At 37.3% G+C, this 21127-nt stretch overlaps 1 protein-coding gene across 1 annotated transcript in view; it reads left to right on the plus strand.

Moving 5' to 3' along the window:
- Sbf2 (SET binding factor 2) overlaps positions 1-21127 on the plus strand; it is a 403356-nt gene that overhangs the window by 158088 nt on the left and 224141 nt on the right.

The raw sequence follows: 21127 nt of genomic DNA on the forward strand, positions 1-21127 counted from the left end.
CTCTCTCTCTCTCTCTCTCTTTCTCTCTCTCACACACACACACACACACACACAGAGGGAGGGAGGGAGGGAGGCAGAGAGAGAGAGAGAGAGAGAGAGAGAGAGAGAAAGGAGAGAGAGAGAGATTCATTTTCTCCCCTTCACCCCAAATCATTTGAGAGAAAATTCTTTATTTATACACCTTTCCTTTGATTTCTTTGGTACCCTAGGCTGGACCTGAACCACTGGGCTGAAGTGATTCTCCTACCCCACCTTCAATTGGACATCACTTTAATTACTGTAATAATATTCTTCACTACCCATTCCACTGTTTTCTTCCAGGGCAGGTCCAGCACATAACTGCATATATTTTGTTTAAGTTTTATTTCTCTTTCCCTCTTCATCTTGAATGTTTGCTCAGTCCCTGTCTAATAATGTAGAAATTTTAAAATAATAATATTTCCATATCCATTTTAATAGAATGTTTCTTATTTTATGTTTCCTGGTATATCTTATTAAGTTCAGATTGTGTACAATCAACAGAATGCTGTAGTACTTAAGTAAAACTACATTCAGGGGTATTTGCCTGTAATCCCAGTGTTAGGAAGTCCGAAGCAGAAGAATTGAGAATTTGGAGATATCCTGTGCGACATAGTGAGATTATTTTAAAAATAAAAAGAAGAAGATGAAGGAAAGAAAGAAGGCCAATTAGTCGAAGTCAAAGAAAAAAAAAAGAACAGGAATACTTCCTAAGTATGTTCCTTCCAGTGGTGTCCAAGGCTACACATTTAGATGCATAGGAAATCTATTTGTCCATCACTGCTTGTGTTCATTGTTAGATTGTTATGTTTTTGCAGTATATAGTTGAAGGGTGTTTTTTCAGTTGTAGCTAATGAGTATTCTATAGGAAGGTATTTTAAGTCTACATAGGTGCTGCTGCTTGTCACTCATGCTCCTCTTGATTTACTATTGATTCTTGACTGAATGATTCTGCTTATGATGCTCGCAGCATGATTATCTACCTGTTCCATACTCTTGTCTTATTAGTCAGTAGTTGACTGTTTTGTTTTCTGTTTGTTTGTCTGAGACAGGGTTTTACTTTTTAACATTGGCTATCTCAGAACTCACTATGTAGACCAGATTGGACTTTAACTCACAGAGATCCACTTGCCTTGGTCACCCAAGTGCTGGGATTAAAGGTGTGTGTCACCATACCCAACTAGTTGTTGCCTTTTAAAGTTAATTATTTTTTTTTCATATAGAATATTTTGGTCATTTTCTATTCTCCAACTCCTCTCTGATTCTCCTTAACTACCTAACTTCATGATCTTTCTTTCTCTCCCCCCACCAGCCAAATAACCAGCCCACCAAAATGCAAATCAAAACAAAACCAAAAACCCAATGAGACAAAAAAAAAAAAAATACTTTTAAAACACACACAAAAGCCCAGGCAGTGGTGGCACACGTTTTTAATCCCAGCTCTCTGTAGGCAGAGAAAGCTGGATCTCTGTGAGTTCAAGGCTAGCCTGGTCTACAAAGCGAGTTCCATGACAACCCCAGCAGTTACAGAGAAACCCTGTCCCAAGAAACTAAAAAATAAATAAATATTCAGTCCCAGTCCAGCTGGCCTTTGTGAGCTCCCAATAGATGAGCCCCACTGTCACAGTGGGTGGGTGCACCCCTCGTGGTCCTGACTTCCTTGCTCATGTTCTCCCTCCTTCTGCTCCTCATTTGGACCTTGGGAGCTCAGTCCGGTGCTGATCCTAGTGCATGAACTGGCTTTGTGGGAGCCTAGCCTGTTTGGATGCTCACCTTCCTGGACCTGGATGGAGGGGGGAGGACCTTGGACTTCCCACAGGGTAGGGAATCCGGGACTGCTCTTCAGACTGGAGAGGAAAGGGGGAATGGAGTGGAAGGAGGGGGAGAGGAGTGGGGGAAGGGGGAGAGAAATGGGAGGCAGGGAGGAGGCAGAAATTTTTTCAATTAAAAAATAAATAAATAAATAAATAAATAAAGGAAAGAAAATGAATAAATAAATAAATGAGCAAGCAAGTAAATGAATAAATAAGAGTCCCTTTTATGTTTGCCATCTACTTCCGGGCATTGGGCCTGCCCTGTCGTGTGGTTGATACACCTAGTGACATTCCATTGGAAAAACTCATTTTCCCTTTTTTAGTAGGTATCAATTGCAAACACCTTCTTGATTAGAGGTAGGATTTTGTTTCTGCTTTCTCCTCAGTGCTCAGATTTTGTCTGGTTTGAATTTGTGCAGGTTTGTGCATGTTGTCACAGTCTGCAAATTCACATCTATGTGTATCAGCCGTGTTGTATCTGAAAGACACTGCTTCCTTGGAATCATCCACCGTCTATGCTTGTTTGTTTCCTTGCTTCCTTCCTTCCTTTTTTTTTGGGGGGGGGAGGGGGTTGGTTTATTTCAAGACAAGGTTTCACTATAGCTTTGGAGCCTGTCCTGGAACTAGCTTTGTAGACCAGGGTGGCCTCGAACTCACAGAGATGTACCTGCCTTTGCCTCCCGAATGCTGGGATTAACACCATCTGTGGCTCTTATAATCTTTCTGCTGCCTCTTCCCTATAGATTCCCAATTTTTGAGGTGAAGGGGTTGATGTAGACATCCCATTTAGGGCTTAGTATTCTAAAGTCTCTTGGTTCCGTACATTGTCCAGTTTTGGGTCTCTGCTAAATATCACCAACTCCAAGAAGAAACTTCTCTGAAGAGAGTTAAATGATGTTCTGTGGGAATAGCAGTACACCATTAGGTATCATTTTATTGCTCTGCTCTTTTTAGTAGAGTAATGTAAGTAGCTTTTGCCCTAGAGCCTATGACTTAACTGGTCTCAGATTCTAGGGCGGTGTCAGGTATGGGGTTGTCTCACAGGGTGACCCCTAATGCAATTTTTTTTTTAAAAGAATGGTTGCTCCCATAAATTGTGCCACTGTTACACCATTATATCTTGCAGGCAGGTCACTGTTGTATATCACAGGGTTTGTAGCTGGAGATATTGATGATTATTTTCCTCTTCTCATAGCATGCAAAGTACCTTCCAACAACATAAACTCCAGTCAGTAGGGCTGAAGCTTCTAGTTTGGCACCAGCTTGATTTCACTATGTTCAATGACATAAAATTGTGTCATAAAGAGCAACCAGTAGTCTTGGAAATAACTTGTGATGTTTGTTGGGGGTCTATAGGACCTCTTTGGCCTATGACTCAACAATCCATTCCTAGCACTGGAGATTTTATTTGGTAGCTTAAGATATCTAGTTGGCACATTGTTCCCTCCATTATATGGGGAGTCCATTAAAATTCCTTTCATATATGTTATATTTTAGGAAGTTTCTGCAGTGTCATTCCAACCCTCCTTCCCATTTAATCTTTCTATTCACATTTTCTGTTATCTCTTTATAACACTCCACTCCCCTTCTTTGCATAATCCCCTCTTTCTGGTTTCTTACTAGTTAAGATGGAAAGACCTCCCATGTTCCTATATCAGTAGGATTAAAATTGTGAAAACAGCTAACCTACTAAAACAATCTGTGGATTCAGTGAAATACCCCTCAAAATTCCAACACAATCGTTACAAAAATTGAAAAATCAATCATCAACTCTGTGTGGAAATACAAAAAAAAACCCACAAGATATCTAAAATGAGCCTGAATACTAACAACTACTGATCTTCACACAGAGCCATATTAACAAAAACAACTTGATGTTGGCATAAAAAAATGGCATGTTGAACCTCAAGTTCCAGCCATACTGCTGTTGGGTATATACTTAAAGGATGTTCAATCATATCACAAGGACATGTGCTCAACTATGTTCATAGCAGCATTACTTGCAATAGCCAGAACCTGGAAACAACATAAATGCCCCTCACGTGAAGAATGGATAAAGATAATGTGGTACATTTACACAATGGAGTACTACACAGTGATTAAAAAAAAAAGACATCTTGAAATTAACATGCAAATGGATTAATCTAGAAGAAACCATATTGAATGAGATAACCCACACCCAGAAAGACAAATAGAATATGTACTTACTTATAAGTTGCTTCTAGACATAAAGCAAAGAAAAAAATCTACAGTCCACAACCCCAGACAACCTAGGCAACTAAGAGGACCCAAAGAGAGACCTACATGGATCTGCATAGGAAGGCGAAAAAGACAAGATTTCCTGAGTAAATTAGGAGCATTGGGGGGGGGGGTAAGCACAGGAGAGAGTAGAAGGGGAGAGGGAAGAAGGGAGAGGAGAAGAGAAAATGTATAGCTCAATAAAACAATAAAAAAAACTCAGACATGTTGAACAATGAAATCCAATTGAAGAACCAGACACAAATCAACACACTTGCAGATACTTGTTCTTTTTAACAAAGAAGCCAAAAATGTACACTGGAAAAAAAATTTGCCTCTTCAACAAAAGTTCTGGTCATGCTGGAAGACTGCATGTAGAAGAAATAAAGTACATTCGTGCCTTTTACTCTGCACAAAACTCAGCTAAAAATGGACCAAGTACCCCAACATAAGGCTAGATACACTGAATCTGAGAGAAGAGTATGTATGGAATAGCCTTGAATTCACTGGTGGTGTGGGAGGTCCTTCTGTCTGTGTGTTGCTTTTATTGGTTAATGAATAAAGAAACTGCCTTGGCCAGTTGATAGGGCAGAGCTTAGGTAGGTGGGGAAAACTGGACTGAATGTTGGGAGAAAGAAGGTGGGAGTCAGAGAGAAGCCATGGAGACACCAGAGACGGATGCTGGAAATTTTACCCAGTAAGCCACAGCCTTGTGGCGGATACACAGATTAATAGAAATGGGTTGAACTAATATGTAAGAGTTAGCTATTAAGAAGCTAGAGCTAATGGGCCAAGCAGTGATTTAATGAATATAGTTTCTGTGTGATTATTTTGGGTCTAAGCTAGCCGGGAAGCTGGGAAGAACAAGTGACCTGCTCCAACACACTGGCACAGGAAAGGAATTTTTGAACAAAACACCATTATCACAGACCAAGAACAACAACTAATAAATGGGACCTCTTAAAGCTAAAAAGTTTCTATACAGCAAAAGATACCATCATTCAAGCAAATAGGCAGCCTACAGAATAAGAAAAAAAAATCTTTACCAACTATAAATCTGATAGAGGATTAGTGTCTAGAATAAAGAAGTTTTAAAAAACAAAATCTAACCATTAAGAAAATAAATAACCCAATTAGAAAATGGGGGTATAAAACTAAACAGACAGTTCTTACAAACTGAAACAGAAATGACTGAGAATCTCTTAAAGGAATGTTAAGGATGGTTAACATACTTAGCCATTAGGAAAATACAAATTAAAACTCCCTTGAGATTTCATTTTACTCTCATCAGAATGCACAAAATAATAAAACAAGTAGCAGCACATGCTGGTGAGTACGTGGGGAAGGGAACACTTATTGATTGCTGGTGGGAGTGCCAAGTATCATAACCGCTATCAAAATCAAGGTGGAAATTCCCCAGAAAGTTGAAAATTTAACTACTACAAAATCCAGCTATGCTACTCATGGGCATATAACCTCTACATCTTCCTTGCTCATCGATGTTCATTGCTGCTCTCTTCATAATAGACAGAAATTAGAAACAGGCTAGGTATACACCAACTGATGAAAGGATAATGGAAATGTGATAAATTTACAAAGTAGAATATTAGTCAGCTGTTACAGAGAATTAAATTTGCAAGTAAGTGGATTGAACTAGAGACAGTTGTTCTGAGTGAGATACTCAGACTCAAAAAGACCATTGACTTTTCCCCCCCTTTCTTCTGAAGAAAGACTCCCTCTGTGTTGCCCTGGCTGGCCTGGAATTTACTATGTAGATCAGACTGGCATAACATTCCCAGAGAATACCTGCTTTCGTTCCCCAAGTCTGGTATTAAAGGTGTGTGCCACTGTATCTAGCCAGTAGCTGCCATTTTCTTATGAGTAAAGTCCCTTCTCCCTTGGGTAAGTCATGGGCTTGTGGGTTCAGTCTTCCTCACTCTGCTCAGAAGCATATCATTTATTAATAGCTTTCGTGATTTCCATGCTCATGTTCTCCCATGTCTGGCCAGTGGCCACTTTCTAAGTTAGGTCTCATTGGATTTGTGGTTTGCTTTTTATGTAAACACTTTAAAACTTTGTTGTAACAAGCTCTAATCCAACTCAGCCTTCTCTAGCATCAACCTGAAATGAGACTTTTTGTTAGGGAGCCTTGTCTTCTCTGTGATGAGTTAACACTGGAAGCCATGATCTGGCTTCTTGTGTGCTTTGAATCAGTGTCTTATTAGCTTCCCTTTCGTTTAGCTCAGGTGTTTGTACACCTGCCATTTTAAAAGAACCAAAAAAATTACAATTTTTTTTTACAGCTGACTTAAAAAATTTAAAACCTGTTTCCTTTTGAGTTTTTTCAATCCTGAAAATAAAAACACGTTATCAGGATTCTGCCTTTGTGTGATGTGCTAGGTGCCACCTGAAGTTGTAAGCCTCCTTTTCTGTGTTGAAAACTAGTTATTGTCATTTGAGTTTGTTCTAAGTGAGAGTATAAACCATGAGGTAGAATTCGGGGTGGGGCAGTAAACTAAAAGATGTTCCTTTCTAGGTCATTAGTGACATCTTTTTCACTTTGGGCACTGTTTTTAGCGAATGTGTTTTTCTTTTATTTTTGGATCATATTAACAGTTCAAAATAGATCTTAACTCATTTGGCATGAATTACTTAATATGAAATGTACTATGACACATTGCTTGGAATACTAAAGAGAAGGAACTTCAGGACTTACACCATCCAAAGTAAAATTGTGCAATTTAAAAAGTACTGGCTCTTTTATCTTTTCCAAAATACAGTAACATGCTCAGTAATGATAAGCAAAACTTTGGCATTAAACTTTAGATAATGTGTTTCCAAAATTATCCAACTAGATAATATGAACTTGACTTTTTTTTTAAAGTAATGAGTAAAATATAATATCTGATATTTATTGCTTAGGTGAAATATATATGTGTGAATATATATATATATGTTCTTTAGGTTTGTATCTAAGTTTTTTTGATGTGTTTTGATTTCTGAATCAATAATAATTATGAAATTCTCAGTAAAGACATTTGGTATATCAGCAAATTAATTGCCATTAAAGAAATAGAGTGGGGGTTAATGAGGATGATTTGGGGACGTAAGATGAAGAATAAAAAAGAAAAAGACACAGAAGCCATAACATACTCTTTTGTGTTTTTATCTCAGTGGGCATAAAATTGGGCTCTGGAAGCAAACAAAACATTTATACTCAAAAGTATCTCAAAGTACAACAGGAGTACTACCGAGTTTATAGAAATATAAGTAGATATTTGAAAATCAGGTGCTAAGAAGGAGAGCAAACTGGGCAAAAATTTAGAGACAAGAAACAAATGTATGAGATTTTATGACCAATTGAGGCTTGACATATTCTAGATACTGTGCCAAAAGTTTAGTAGGGTTTTATCTCATTCCACTGTGTATGTAGCACATCAGGTAATCTCATTTTAGTCTCTCTGTTATATTCCATTTTACAGATGATACTAAAACCTTAACCTAGGACAGTAAAAGGACTTGACTCTGTCTGTCTTAAAGAGTGAGACACTAAAACATATACTATAGCACTACAGAGGTTACACCAGTGTGCAATTGATTCAAGAATAGGAGAGGTGGTGGGCATAGAAGATAGAATCGAGAAGCACAGTCAAGCACGTAACATATCAGTATCTTACAAGGGAAGCATGGAGTTGGTGGGAGTCTGTACACATCCTTAGATTCTGTTGTTTTATAAGTGAATTTTGTCATAGGATCCTGTTATGCTGCCATGTACTGTCCTTGTGTTTCAGCCTTCTGGGCCTTGGGATTAAGGCCAATGCTATCATACCTGATGAATCTATACATTTCACCAAATGATACTAAGCCCTTGGGAGGCTAATTTGAGGAAGCAAGAAATTTATTCATAATAGCATAAAAACAACTCTAAACTACTAAGGAATCACCTGAAAAACTGAATAAATAATAGGTTTCTAAACTGTCCTTAGACAAGAAAATGTGGAACAGTGGAGAAAAATTACATTATCAAAGTAAATTGTGCCCATTCTAAAATATTTGAAACATAAAGGGAAAGAAAGTAAGACAGAAAAAATAATGGTGTTTTTGGAAGCAAGAATTTTTTATTAAAATAGTTATACACCTATCTGCCATATAATTCTATATAAGTAAATTCTTAATGTTTATTTTTTTGTTGTGTAGATATTATAACTAATTCTGAGATTAATGTCTTTTGGGTGGAGGGGAATTATTGGCTCCTTTGAGAAGGATCTATGTTATTCAGCCTTTTTCAACAAGAAATGAAGAGTTGCCAAGTATGGAAACTGGTTTGCTGATTGTATGACAAGCATCATGCAGTCTCACTCCAGAGACTGCTTAGACCATAACCAACAAAAAAAGTCTAGGAAAAGCTACCTTAAGTGACTTGATAGAGACATAGAAAATTTGGAATATTTACATATTCTGAATTTGTTTGTGTTTGTCATTAGGTAACTTGTAACACATGCAAGTCTTATAATTGTGAACATGAAGCTTTTAATGTGGCTGTCTATCTGTGCCTTCCCTTTTACAAAGGAGAATTGGCAAATTGACAGTATGCTGAACTTTAAGTTTCTTTGCTATTCCTTATAAATACTTCTTATAGGGAAAACTACCACTGAATAAATATGTCACATGCTTGAAATTATAGGATATAATTAAATTAAAAAAGCTTTTGAGAACAAGCTTCCAAAATCCAAGATTATCAAATGTCTTTTCCTTATATTGACTATTGAAGACTAACACGAACTTCAGTAAAAACTATGTCAACAGGTTGTATTTATGTATGCATACACACATACGTCAGACAACTGGAAAGGAGAGGCTATCAATATGAGACAGGCTGGGGAATGGAAGGAGTTGGAAGGGGCTTTGAGAGGACTGGAAAGAGAAGGGAAGGGAGAAAATCATATGTTAACTAAAAATGTGTGAGAAAAAATTTTAAATATAAAAAATAACTATTTAAACACAAGAAAGATTTGTTACCAAAGAAGAAATCTGATCCCATTTCTAACTTGATAGTTGTACTTCTGTGATACGGTCTCTCTTAAACAGTTGTTTGCTGAACCATCTCCCTTATCTCCTGCAAAGGTTACATGCAAGCATATATAGGAGTAAGAGGGCTAATTCAAGTTAAGAGACTGTAACCTAGAAATGCTTTTTATGAGCTGTGTAACCTTAGCAGGTCATTTGGATTCTTTAGACATGAGTGTTAATTTGTACAATGATATAGACATAGATTTTTTTAGTTAACTTTTACTGTATTATTTTTTCCATGCTAATTTGCCCAATTTTTAATATGTATCCAAGTTTTTGATTATGTTTTTAAAATTTAAGTATATATAAATCCCCACCCAAGGAATTATTCAAAGAATACTATTCCAGGTGCTATTGTGTGTATAGCATACTAATTGGAGGAAAGTACATTGTAAATTTAATTGTATGATGTATATTTATAGGCACATATACTGTTTCTTTAAGGAATGTTTGAATAAACCATGTTTCATTGTAAATAAATGCTTTGGTGTATATTTCTAACTAAAGTAAAGTTGAAGTCTCGATCTTCGAGGTTACTTTGTGTTTAGCTTTTCTACCAGGAATTCTAGGAAAACATTAAATAAGTGAGATGGGGAGGATGGGGAGAGCTTGGGGGAAGGGGATGGTTGGGATAAAGGAAGGGTGCATATGGGAGCAGGGAAGTATATATCTTAATTAAGGGAGACATTTTAGGGCTGGCAAGAGACTTGACTCATGAGGGGTTCCCAGATGTCCAGGGAGATGTCCCCAGCTAGTTCCTTGGGCAGCTGAGGAGAGGGAGCCTGAAATGGCCTGATCCTATAGCCATACTGATGAATATTTTATATATATATATATATATATATATATATATATATATATATATATATATATATATATAGAGAGAGAGAGAGAGAGAGAGAGAGAGAGAGAGAGCCTTTATCTGGCGATGGATGGAGATAGGGACAGAGACCCACATTGGAGCACCGGAATGAGCTCCTAAGGTCCAAATGAGGAACAGAAGGAGGGAGAACATGAGCAAGGAAGTCAGGACTGCGAGGGGTGCACCCACCCACTGTGACAGTGGAACTGATTTATTGGGAGCCCACCAAGGCCAGCTGAACTGGGACTGAAAAAGCATGGGATAAAACTGGACTCTCTGAACATGGCGGACAATGAGGGCTGACTGAGAAGCCAAGGACAATGGCACTGGGTTTTGATCCTACTGCATGTACTGCTTTGTGGGGGCCTAGAGAACTTAGCTGGACATGGTGATGCATGCCTTTAATACTAGTACTTGGGAGGCAAAAAAAAAAAAAGAAGCCAGTTTAGAGCAGCAGCAGGCAGATCAAGGCGAGCAGGTCTACCTAGTGAGTTCCATGGATAGTTAGGGCTGTGTAGAGACCCTGTCTTAAAAGAAGAAGAAGAAAACAATGAAAGAAAAGAAAAAGGTCTCTGTAATCTATCTAACAGTATTAATACAGTATTTTGCGTTAAGAAATAATCACATTTTATTCTTAATTTTTTTCACTAATCTTAGACAGGAAAAAGGAACTTTAAAAATGATCGTTGACTCCAGTGGCTCACAAAATATCATTTGTAAATATAGGAAGAACTAATTTTAAAATGATTTGTTATGCTTGAAAGACATGAAGCTTTTGTGCTATTTCTTATCTTTCCTGAAGAATTGTTTCTTGTCCTAATTATCTCTTGTCCTCAAAAGTTAAGTGTTATTCAATAGTATTTCTCTCAAATTTCACATTTTATAGCCATTCCTAAATTGGCTTAGTATTTTTATATAAGTCAAAAAATTCTCAAGTAATCAAACAGTTGAACATGAATTACATGTGTTTTTAGCATAATGAACAGAAACATGTCACTATGGCAGTAACCATATCTCTTAGTTTATGCTGATTAACTCATTTAATTAATCAGCATTAATTAATAAATATTAATTCTGACTTACTAGCTATTAGTTGATGAGCAAAAGTTGTTTTCAATAGTATATTTTATATAAATAAAAGGTGCCAAAAATTAAAATACTATCATCATACTCTTTGATATTAAAATTAATTTTCAGATTTATTTTTCTAAACTCTAACAATAAATAGGCAATAAATTTTAGTTCAGTGTATGTAACATAAAAATTTAGTTTAGGTTGCTTTTTAAAAGTATATATAGAGCCGGGCGGTGGTGGCGCACGCCTTTAATCCCAGCACTCAGGAGGCAGAGGCAGGCAGATCTCTGTGAGTTCGAGGCCAGCCTGGTCTACAAGAGCGAGTTCCAGGACAGGAACCAAAAAGCTACGGAGAAACCCTGTCTCGAAAATCCAAAAAAAAAAAAAAAAGTATATATAGATTAAAAATTGTAAATCTAAATGGTAGTTATTTAAGGATGCATTAAATTAAAGCCAGTCAAGGTACAAAATGTATTGCATTAAAGCTCAACCTGTTCAGCGTCCCTTATTGTTGGATTTCCTTTTTCATTTTGCCTGTTACTATTCTGATTATCTTTTTATGTTCTGATGATCAGTTTGTCCTCTTAAACCCCATTTTACTGCTGTGGGCTTCACAAAGTCCCTTCTCAGACATGTGACTCTGACCTTTAGTTGTAAAATTGTTTTGACAGGTGCTGTTTTTTCACCTGTGTTGCTCTTAGCATCTACGTGACACTGAATTTCCTGGCAGTAGAGGCTCTACCCTATCCTTTTGTCACAGGTGCTGTGTGGCTAGTGAGTTATAAATGTTTAATAAATAAACAGACACTAATACATTGCTATTTACTTAAAAATCTTAGCCCTTTGTTTTAAAAATAATACAAATGTAAATATTTTAGAAAATTGTTTTGCTCTGGGTGTTCATATATTTTTATGTGATCCATATCAAATGTAATCTAATGGCCTTCAGGCATTTGAAATACAGTCTTCTAAATACCTTTCATATTCAGTGTGCGAACAAACATAATATAGATAACCATATTTAAAAGCTTGTGTTTATGTATGATATATTCTGGGTCAGTGTACTTATAATTACCTTTAAATTGTTTTATAGTCACTATTTCTCGTGACTTCTTGCTATCCTTTTATATAAGAGGAGGACAAGAACAGATTGAAAAGGAGTAAACTCATATATATTGTCTTTGACATATGCAAAATTCATTTTTTTAATATTGCTCATTCTTTATTCTCCTCACTAATTTGCCTCTTTTCTTTGATGCAATTATTGGCTTTACTCAATATATGTTTAAACACAAAGCTTCGTTACCTCTTCTTCTTTCATTGTCCACGTTCTAGCCATCCACAAATCCTGTCTGCACACTCCACTTCCAGATAGTCTCCTCCTTCCACTCTAGTCACTACACCAGACTTGTCCCCAGCCTTCCCAGCTCCACTTCTGCCTCCTTACAAGCTGCTTGACACTTCCCTTCAGATTAATCATTTAAAAATAAAGTTGGGATCACTCTTCTTTCAGTCCATGACATTCAGAATAAAAACTCAAATTTCATCTGTGAGCTCTGAATAATCAGCCCCTGGATCCTACTCCAGTTACTTGCCAGTCCTGCTGCTGAGACTGCCCTGCATCATTTCCATTTGCTTGTGTGTCTAAATGTCTGCTTACATAATCTGACCAGCTACTTTTCCCACCTTCAGATATTATTTTCTCTCCCCAGTTACTCTCATCACATTAGTGCCTAGAACATGATAAATATCCAGTAAAATAATGCTAAATGAATAAATGGGTATATATGCCTCCAGTCATCTTTGCTAGTTGTACACCATCTTTACAACCTCTCTAGATCACTGTCTGCTTGTTAATAAGTTAAACTAGATGTTTCTCTAAGGTCCTTTATAATACAATATAAACTCTGGAGTCAAACTTTAGTTTTAAGATTTATTAACTTTGGCCACGCGGTGGTGGCACACACCTTTAGTCCTAGCACTCAGGAGGCAGAGGCAGGCAGATCTCTGTGAATTCGAGGTCAGCCTGGTCTACAAGAGCTAGTTCAGGACATGTTCTAAAGTTACAGAGAAACTCTGTCTCGAAAAAACAAAAAAAATATTAACTTTGAACAAATTCTTAACCTTTTCATACTTAAGATTTGTTCCTCTATATACAGAACATACTAATACTAGTACCTACCTTTGAGGGTTGTTGGAAGGGTGTAATGAGATGATGTAGTTAGGAACAAAGGTCTTGGAGCTAGAGAGATAGCTTGGCGGTTACAAGCACTGGCTCTTGCAAAGGACCTGGGTTCGATTTGCAGCACCCACATAACAGCACACAACTATCCTATTGGGTCCAAAGCCCTCTTCTGGTCCCCATGGGCATTTGCATGCTCATGGTATACAGACATACATGCAGGCTGAATACCTATTCATATAAAATTAATAAAGTTTAAAAATGAGATAGAATACAGGTCTCTAGAGACAGAGATTTGGAATCTAGTCCACTATTAAGTTTATCAACTAGAACAATATGTGACACATGGTATATGTTCCATAGGGTATTATTTGCTTTAACTTTTATAATGAACTTCACACATTTTCCATATTTTAAAATTGTTGGGATTGCCTATCTTTTCAAATCTAAACATCTGTTTGGGAAGGAAGATATTTTAAAGTAAACCATATTTATTACATCATTTCACTTATAAACATTTTGTATGTATCTCCATTTGATTGATGGATGAATTAATGAATTTGGTTGGTTTTGTGAGACAGGTTATCTACCTAGTCCTGCCTGTTCTGGAACTCATTAGGTAGACCATGTTGGCCTCAGACTCAAAGGAATCTGCCTTGGAACTGGGCTTGGTAGCGCATGCCTTTAATCCTAGCTCTCTGGAGGCAAAGGCAGGTGAATCTCTGAGTTAGAGTCCAGTCTGGTCCTCAAAACACAAAGCAAGTTCAAGGATAGCTAGGGCTACATGGGGGAGAGTGGAAAGAAATCTGCCTGCCTCTGTCTCCATATGCTGGGATTTAAGGCATGTCCCACCACATCTGGTGATTAAATTCAATTTTAAAGCTAGAATATCTCTGAGATTGTGTGTTGTACCTTTTGTTGTTTGAGTGATGGTACCATGGAACATTTGGTTTAAGTAGTGCCGGTCTTGTAGTGTTGACGGTCATTACTGTCCCTTTTCTTGCTAGGAATCACCAACAAGTTTCTGAATCTGTCTTTCCTTCTGCATTGACTAGAAGATCATCTCTGAGACAGTTGTGTTCCATCAGTTATAGACAGAAAAGACCTTTCATTTTTAATTTTCAAAGTAGTAGATTAGTGTCCTAATAACCTTCAGTAGTGACCACTTAAATTATAATTATGAACTCATGATTTTTTATATATTTGATGGGTCTTAATAATCTGTACTTGTAATTCATTTTGATACTATTAATCTTTCACAGAGTCTTTACTTTTTGATACAATAAGATGAACATTATTATTTTGTACATTTCTTGACCCTGAAGTAGAATGTCATTTCTCCAAGGAATTTTGTTCTTTTTTAAATGGGAAATAATATTTGATAATCTTTTATTATGTTAATGAGTTTTTAACATGCTATTTAAAGTGATAATGCATGTTTATAAAGCATAGCATGGCATTGTCATATAAGAACTATGTTGGCTGATCTGATTGTTTTATTATTGCAATTTTGTTTTATATCAATGATATAGTTTATAGGAACAGTGATTGAGAAAATGTAGTCCCTGTGTCACCAGGGAACTTGTTAGAAATATAAATTTTCAGACCCTACTTCACACCCACTAAATGAGAAATGATGTTGGTGGCATCTAGAAATCTTTATTTGCACAAGCTCATAGGTGTGCTTTTGTGCACACTAAAATTTGAGAACCACAAGCTAGAGGACATTGAGAATAGAAGACTGGAGCCGGGCCGTGGTGGTGCATGCCTTTAATCCAAGCACTTGGGAGGCAGAGGCAGGTGGATCTCTGTGAGTTCTGAGGCCAGCCTGGTCTACAGAGTGAGTTCCAGGACAGGCTTCAAAGCTACATAGAAACTCTGTCTTGAAAAACTAACACCCCCCCCCCCCGAGAAAAAGAGAAAAAAAAAAAAAGAATAGAAGGATTGTAGGTGTGTGAGAATAGCTGTGCAGCACCCTGTTGTCCAGCACCCTATCTGTGGAAGTCTTATATTTGTGAAACAGGAGAATTAATGGAACAGATGTCAACAAGATTAGCCTATTTATGAACAATAAGTATTATTCCCATCTACCCTTCTAAAGGCATAGGGCATATACATAGATGTTTCACACGTTTTGCCGGTGAGTGTGTTTTAATGACTCTTTTCTAGATGAGTGTTCCAATAAGATATTAGGTTTGGGGGGGGGGAGGAGGGACCTAAAATCAAGAAGTGCTGTATAATATGCATCCTGCTTGAAATTACATATCAGAGCCAGAAGTCATGCTGTAAAAATATCCTTTTAACTTTACATAATTTATTGTTTCTAAAATTCTTTGGTTGAAAGGCCCTTTAGCTAAGTAACCTCTGGCAGCTTGTAGGGAACACTAGAAAGTAACGACTTGTAAGAGGTTTTTTTGGTTTTGGTTTTGACAAGACCATGATTTACAGCAGCAACAGCTCTCTGGTAAGTAAGTCGCTCCACAGTTGAGTTTCCTGCCTTGCTAGTACTGTAGTCAGGAGCTGTGCTATTATTACACAGACAAGGCTGCAGTACATTGCCTTTTCCAGAGGAAGTGTGTGCTTGTGAATCCGGTCATTTCCAGGATGGACCAGCTTTTATCATGTGAACATTCCATTATGGTTAAATAATCATTTGGCAAAAAGTGAGAAATCTTTTTAGGGGAATTTTATAGTTTAAAGAATTTTTGTGACTATTTAGACTCCTTTTTCTAATTCTGGAATGTTTAAAGTCCTTGTTTGACTAAGGAAACTCAGTGTAATGGCACATGGTAAGAAAGTGTATTTCAGAAAGGAAATGTAGAACTTAATTTGTTTTGTTTTGTTTGAGACATGGTTCCAGCTGTCCTGGAACTCACTCTGTAGACCAGGCTGGCCTCAAACTCACAGAGTTCTGCCTGCCTCTGCTTCCTGAGTGCTGGGATTAAAGGTGTGTGTCACCACCGCCCAGCAAGCATTCAATTTTTTATAGAAGGGTAAAAATAATGTGCAAGGATAAAAACTACTAGCTGGGCGGCACTCAGGAAGCAGAGGCAGGCAGATCTCTGTGAGTTCAAGGCCAACCTGGTCTATAGAGTGAGTTTCAGGACAACCACGGCTATACAGAGAAACTGTTTCAAAAAACCAAACAAAACAGAATCAAAAACTAAATGTTTGAGGCCAGCCTGGTCTACAAGAGCTAGTTCCAGGACAGGAACAAAAGCTACAGAGAAACCCTGTCTCGAAAATCCAAACAAAACAAAACAAACAAAAAAAACTAAGTGTTTAAAGAAATGTGGGAAGATTTGTAGGATAATGTGGTATTAGTAAAAATGAATATAATAGAGAGATGTCTAATTCTTCATTTACTCTGATATGAAAATGAAACATCATGGTATAACAAAAAATGTGGTTGAAGTGTCCAAAATGGACACTAATATTAACTTTCTGATGCTAGAGACTCTCAGCTCTATGGGGTCATCACATGAAATCAGCCAGAGTACCTTTTAGCGTTGCATTTTGGGATGTGTTTGAAGGGCAATAACATTTTGGAAGTACATTATATAAAAAGGTGTTAATTTAGTCCATATGGAAGTGTAGAGACTCCCAGCATATTAGGACTATATGGGGTGGATAGTCTCACACACTTCATTGTAATAATCAGTAGACACAAATACCTACTAATAGATAAGGTGTGATAAGTGATTCCAAGATAGATAAAGATGAGTTGGGTCTGGAGAGATTGTTTATAGGAAAAAGAACTGGCTTCTCTTCCAGAGGACCAGGGTTCAATTCCCAGTACTTACATGGCAACTCACAACCGCCTATAGTTCCTGTCCCAGATGATCTGATTCCCTCCTTCTTCTGCATTCCTTAGTCACCAGGCATGCATGTGCTGAAAAGGTCAAACGGACAAACAAAATACTAAGGCACATAAAAGAAAATTTAAAGAGATGAGGTGGGCTTCCAAATCAATGCAAGATAATTCAGTAAGTGTCATTTATGGTAAATTTACAGCCTTAGTGGGGCATGCTGAAAATTAAAAAAAAAAAAAAAACCCTCTAGGTTAGATTGCTTATAATGTTGAGCTAGATAATGTAACAACATTTGGCAATATCAAATAAATTTCAAAGCATCATAAAATCTCTCAAATATGTTTAATTTCCTGCTTATTTTTTAGTAAAACTTTGTTGTTGTTAAATATACTAGCCAAGCTTGACATGGTTGTTCATGCTCATAATCCAGCATTCAAGAATCTGAGGCAGGAAGATTGCCATGAGCTCAAGCCATCTCACGCTACATATAAGTTTCAAGCTATCCTGGAATACAGTGAAACCCTGCCTCAAAACAAAACATGCAAACCCTGATAATTATTACACAAGATAGTTTAGCCTCAAAATAGAAGAAGCATTATTTCCATGACCTGATAAATTATTTCTAGCAAAAATTATTGAAACATTATATTATCTTTAGAAATACTTTATTTTACTTAACAACTGCCTACATACTTTTTTTTCTTCAAAATGGACTTATGATTGTTTCTTTAAACTTGAGACATTGTGTTTGTGTGTGGGGGGAGAGGAATGTATGCACATACACACATGCTTAGTTTTGGGAGATTGAGCTTAGGTCCTTGTGCATGCTAAGCACATGCTCACTAATGAACTTCATCCCCAACCTTCAGGGCATTGGTTCTAAGAATACAGTTATTTGGTTAAGAATAACAGCATTTCAGGATTTATAAAGTAAAACTCAGTATCTGTAAGAAAAATCAGTGTAGAAATGTAAAATGTGAGGTTTTTACTTAATACTGATTTACATTATATTGACCCTTTTTTGTTAATAATTGGTGGTTAATTAGCGAACATCTTTAAGTAATGGCTACACATTCTGTTTTGTATTTTGGGTAAAGTAGTCTCATGATCATTTATTTGAAATGGCCACCTTCTTACTCAAATTGTCTTTTAATGATAATCTAAGGCAATTATCACAATCTCATAAAAATGTGGATAGGTTTATCTGTTCCATGAATTTCAGTCATTTTGCCATTTTGAGTTTTTCAGTAATTCATAAAGGCCATGATTCATTAAGTTTGGAAATTTTGGTAAATTAATAATGATCACTTTTCTGTTATTTTTAATGATTCCAAAAAACAACCAGACTCATTTTATTTGTTCTTTGTATCAAATCAGTGGTGTAGGAGTTCCTTCTGCTTGTGTGTTGCTTTCATTGGATAATGAATAAAGAAACTGCCTTGGCCTAGTTGATAGGGCGGAACTTAGGTAGGTGGAGAAGATAGAACCGAATTCTGACAGGAAGAAGATCAATGTCAGAGAAGCTATGGATCCTCTGCCAGACGCCGGTTAGAATCTCCAGTAAGCCACTGCCATGTGGCAATACACAGATTAATGGAGATGGGTTAAACTAATATGTAAGAGTTAGCCAATAAGAAGTTAGAGCTAATGGCCAAGTAGTGTTTTGATTAATACAGTTTCTGTGTGGTTATTTCGGGTGTAAGCTAGCTGGGCAGCCTGGATGAATAAGTGGACCCTCTCCTTGCAACAAATCAAGATCTTTCTCTTTCAAGAGCATATGGACCTTTTTAATACAAATAGTTCCCTTTAGATGTGTGCATTTCTTGGACATCAAACTTTTGGTTATATTGCACTGTACTAGAAACCAAGTGGACTCTAAAGGGAAGTGAAAGTATAGTTCCTGGCCTCTAAGTGAGAAGGTAAAATGTCTCTTGGTGAAATACCCAGAAAACCATTCTAAGAAATTTTTATTCCTGCATTTATACAGTGAACAAATACCAGGTAATAACCTCATGTTCCAGCCCTTGTTTTAGGAGCTCAGTAATCATCATTGAACAAAACAGAATCCTGACCTGTGTTTAATTCTGTATGAGAAACAGACCAAAAAATAGAAAACGAAAGAAAGAAAAGGCTAAGATTATTAAAAATTGTGGATGTGTTAGATAGTGATAAGAACATGGAGAAGGAAAATAGGAAAAGAAAAAGGACAAGGGATGTTAGACTCTGCAGTTTCAGGTGGAGAGGTTAACCGTGGTTGTTAGAATAGGAAGAACATGACATAGACACAGGAACACGACAGACATTAACTTGGAAAGCATTCCAGGCAAAGAAACAATAGGCAGGTCCCAGTAGATAGACCTAGTGTGTCTGAAGAGCAGCAAGGAGGAATAAGGCCTAAAGGGATAAAGGGAATGAAAGCAGGCTGCTGTCATAATTGAAAGAGGGGTTGGCTTGCTGTTTGCTAGTGTCAGTGGGTAAACTGAGAGGTCAGTCTATTTTGACAGCTGGGTATGAACTGTAATTGAGAAAAAAATCATAATTTGAGTTTTGCCACACAAAAAATGAGATTGCCATTAATACATATGGGCCACTTACTATAGGAGAATGAAGTTTAGGGAGAAAGATTATCTTTTGACCATGTTTGTTATGTCAAGTAGACAATGGCATTTTGTGGCATTTGGGGAAATATTGACTAGCAAGCATAAGCACTTCTGATGTGTTGGTAAACCATACTGGAATGCAGGAGAGCAAAGGTCAGGAAAGGAAAGTTTGCGGAGGAAATGAGTTTAAACTGTACCATAGATACTGGAAAAGGAAAAGAAAAGGGGCTTCAGTTAGAGGAAATATCTCAGAATAGCCTCTAGCAAATCTCAGTGTTTCATTAGCTTGCTCTCCCCCACTCTCATCTTTTTCAAACAGTAAGTACATAGGTATTATTTGTGGATTCAAAAATTTTTTTAAGTTTTTTTTTTTTAACTGTTTGGTATACTTTATTTGGTGGTCTTCTCCATCTAGAAAAGGTATTGGGCCTCTTGGTGGTGAAAGCATAGCTTCTGCTAGCATCACCTGGAGCAACAAGAACTTCATCTTGAAGCCTTAGATTATTTGACAGAGACTGCTGACAGTTGCCATCTCATCTACGTTGATGGCTGAATGGATCATGTATGGGTGCGCCTGTCGTGATACCACTGCATACTGATGGCGGTTAGATGGAATACATGGTGCTTCCCTCTGTGATACCACTGCATACTGATGGCGGTTAGATGGAATACATGGTGCTTCCCTCTGTGCTCTGGTCACGGTATTGGCAATATTTATGCGTGCCACTGCCAGAATCATAGTGCAGCCAGATGTTGAAATTCTTCCTGCTTGGTAACTTCTCAAACAACTATCCAAATACACAGTCTCTCCTAGGACCTCTTCTTTAACTGTGATATGTACTAGAAGTGGGACTTGGCCACCATGAGGTTTAGTGAGAAGATGCGCATGCTAATGGCAGTGTGTGGTTCTTGCGGTGGGCACTAGGCAGCACACTACTCCACCTTGTGCTTTGTCTCCCGCCCTTGTGCTCACAAAGCCTGTTCAAGGCCTTCATGGCCACATCCAAATATTTGTTTTTGTTTTATGTGAATGGGTGTTTTGGCTACTTAAGTCTATGTACCACCTGCATGTAGTGCCATGAGGCTAGAAGAGAGCTTCAAATCCCCTGGAACTGGAATTATAGATAGTTAGGAGCCACCAACTAGGGGCTAGGATCTAACTGGGTCCTCTGGAAGACTAGCCAGTGTTCTTAACCCTTAGCATTCCAAATAATATTTTTGCAGGCTTATTGACTAGTAGTTAGTTGTTGAAACATAGGCTGTTTTTTTTTTCTTCCAATTTTGGTTTTTTTGTTGTAACTCTACTTTAAATTTTAACCGTTTATAAGCCCACATTTTCATGACACTAATTATTTCCTGTACAAAGTGTTTTCTTTTTAAGGCAACTATTATTGTTGCATGTGAACAGAAGCACTTGACAACGCAGTGTGCTTTACTTCAAGAGGACTGAGCTTTCT

This window comes from Chionomys nivalis, chromosome 8 (genome assembly GCF_950005125.1).
Source record: "Chionomys nivalis chromosome 8, mChiNiv1.1, whole genome shotgun sequence".
Taxonomy (NCBI): Eukaryota; Metazoa; Chordata; class Mammalia; order Rodentia; family Cricetidae; genus Chionomys; species Chionomys nivalis.